The sequence below is a fragment of the Salmo trutta genome, chromosome 14 (genome assembly GCF_901001165.1).
Source record: "Salmo trutta chromosome 14, fSalTru1.1, whole genome shotgun sequence".
NCBI classification, from domain to species: Eukaryota; Metazoa; Chordata; class Actinopteri; order Salmoniformes; family Salmonidae; genus Salmo; species Salmo trutta.
In genome coordinates, this window is record NC_042970.1 from 83,324,150 (window position 1) to 83,327,593 (window position 3,444).

Below are 3,444 nucleotides of genomic sequence, written 5' to 3' on the forward strand. Positions count from 1 at the left end.
CTGGAATTTTTTGTTGTTGAAAGGTACTGCACTGTGTACAGACCCCGGCGCACTCAACGTTTCCTTGTATGCCTATTTGGTGGGGAAACTGGAGCGAGCTGTAGCCTATTGCCTGTTTCTGTTCATGAGTCTTTTATTAAAGATGCCGTATGTAGAAATCGCTCTGCCATTTCTTGGTTGCTATAGTTTGCCTAATTTCAGTTTATGCAACAAAACAAGCAAGTGTAGAGAATATTTGTACCATCTAAACCACTGTAACATACAGTATCTTTTATATAACCAAAAATACTGTATTTTCAGCTGTTTGAAGCTGGTGTACAAAAAACGACAGTAAAAGAAAGAAAAACAAAACTTATGAACAGGAAGTATAGACATAGTGCACCTAGAACAGATCTATAGACTTGCTTTCAATGAGAGCGGTAGATCTATAACGCACCTTTCTATGTGCATTTGGTCTGGTAACCCAAAATGTTACATACTGATTGCAGCCTTATAGAACGTGGACAATGTTGTGTCTGTTTGCTGCTTTTCATTAAATCATGTAGGTCTCTGCTTTGGCACTGTAGGCTTATGGTAAGTGCGCTGAACGGTCTCTCTCGTAAAACGTGAGTTTTGTGCCTTGTCAATAATATTGATAATATTATAATTCAGGTTAAACCAACCTGCTACTAATAGATGATCGTTTGTAGCTCAGTTGGTAGAGAATGGTGCTTGTAATGCCAGGGTAGTGGGTTGGATTCCCTGGACCACTCATTAGTAAAATGTGTGCACACATTGGATAAAGGTGTCTGCTAAATGGCATATATAATATTATCATATTAATAGTGGTGTTGGGTTTAGTATTGTTAGGGTTTGACCAACTATTTGTGTGCATATACTATATAATATAACAATTTGTTTGCATAACCTATATAATATAACACAGATGCTATAATGATAAGTTTATTAACTATAAGATAATTGAGTACTGCTATATGTTAGAGGAAGTGGCTCATGTGATGGTGGGTCATGTGGACTGAATGCTGATGCTTTAAAACAGGGTTTTGCAAGAGCTTTTCTGTAGAATAATAGCAATAACAGGATATGGGTGAAAGGTATATGCAGGGGGGTGTAAGGGTTTTAGAGAACTGTGCATTGTGCAGTCACAAGATGAGACATCCGCCAGAGACAACAGCTACGCCAGGAAACAGGCGTGCGTCCAGAGGTTGGGACCAACCTGCACGCCAACGATAGGCTGGAATAAGTCTAAACCATATTCTAGCCTCTACTATGACAGGCCCTCAGGGAGAGGGAACTAAGTCTGTCCAGTATTTAAGGAAGAACTTGTGATGTCATACCAGTTCTCTGTCTGCCCTGCGTGGTGTTACAGAGATCCCGTATATACGAGCCACATATTTAACCATTCAAGTGTTTGCATTAATTAAAGTACAAAGAAATCAGAAGTTACTATGTGCTGATTATTTTGTTCTGATGCCAGATTCGAATTGACGCGACCCGACAGTATCAGTATAACCATCCGTCTACAGATTGTGGTGTAGGGTTTAGTAACAGTATAAAACCAAGGAGGTACTGAATGGAAAATTACTAAACCAACCAGCTCCGAATAGTTGTGTAGAAAAATAACAGTATAAAACCAAGGAGTTAGCTACTGTGGTGTAAGGTTTAGTAACAGTATAAAACCAAGGAGTTAGCTACTGTGGTGTAAGGTTTAGTAACAGTATACAACCAAGGAGTTAGCTACTGTGGTGTAAGGTTTAGTAACAGTATACAACCAAGGAGCTAGCTACTGTGGTGTAAGGTTTAGTAACAGTATACAACCAAGGAGCTAGCTACTGTGGTGTAAGGTTTAGTAACAGTATACAACCAAGGAGCTAGCTACTGTGGTGTAAGGTTTAGTAACAGTATACAACCAAGGAGCTAGCTACTGTGGTGTAAGGTTTAGTAACAGTATACAACCAAGGAGCTAGCTACTGTGGTGTAAGGTTTAGTAACAGTATACAACCAAGGAGCTAGCTACTGTGGTGTAAGGTTTAGTAACAGTATACAACCAAGGAGCTAGCTACTGTGGTGTAAGGTTTAGTAACAGTATAAAACCAAGGAGCTAGCTACTGTGGTGTAAGGTTTAGTAACAGTATACAACCAAGGAGTTAGCTACTGTGGTGTAAGGTTTAGTAACAGTATACAACCAAGGAGTTAGCTACTGTGGTGTAAGGTTTAGTAACAGTATACAACCAAGGAGCTAGCTACTGTGGTGTAAGGTTTAGTAACAGTATACAACCAAGGAGCTAGCTACTGTGGTGTAAGGTTTAGTAACAGTATACAACCAAGGAGTTAGCTACTGTGGTGTAAGGTTTAGTAACAGTATACAACCAAGGAGCTAGCTACTGTGGTGTAAGGTTTAGTAACAGTATACAACCAAGGAGCTAGCTACTGTGGTGTAAGGTTTAGTAACAGTATACAACCAAGGAGCTAGCTACTGTGGTGTAAGGTTTAGTAACAGTATAAAACCAAGGAGCTAGCTACTGTGGTGTAAGGTTTAGTAACAGTATACAACCAAGGAGTTAGCTACTGTGGTGTAAGGTTTAGTAACAGTATACAACCAAGGAGTTAGCTACTGTGGTGTAAGGTTTAGTAACAGTATACAACCAAGGAGCTAGCTACTGTGGTGTAAGGTTTAGTAACAGTATACAACCAAGGAGCTAGCTACTGTGGTGTAAGGTTTAGTAACAGTATACAACCAAGGAGCTAGCTACTGTGGTGTAAGGTTTAGTAACAGTATACAACCAAGGAGCTAGCTACTGTGGTGTAAGGTTTAGTAACAGTATACAACCAAGGAGCTAGCTACTGTGGTGTAAGGTTTAGTAACAGTATACAACCAAGGAGTTAGCTACTGTGGTGTAAGGTTTAGTAACAGTATACAACCAAGGAGCTAGCTACTGTGGTGTAAGATTTAGTAACAGTATAAAACCAAGGAGCTAGCTACTGAAAAAAAAGAATAGACTAAGAATATGGTGACGCTAGTGAGGGAGCAAGCGAAATTAGCCCACTAACAGGAAAGTTAGCCAGAATAGGCATGAGAAACCTCGAGCGAGCTAAATGGCGACTCAAACACCATGGAAAAGAGCGCAAGTCTCCGGTTGATGCACACGAACATAAGAGCTGGAAAGCTCAGAAAGGAGTGAAAAGAGGTAGAGAACGCCACTGCCATCATCCTCAGGTACTCAAGAAACCTGCACCCTCCGGTGACGGAAGGCATCATTACTGGTAAGGACTGTAAAGCCTTCTCAGAGAGGAAGAGGCAAAATGGGTCCAAAATGTGTTGATATGGGTTCATTTTGGACCTAAGCTTTCCCGCCTTTTGGATAACGATTGTTATGGCGGAGACATGAGCATCTTGTTATTATATATAGATATCTGGCCTCATTCACATTAAACATAAGCACT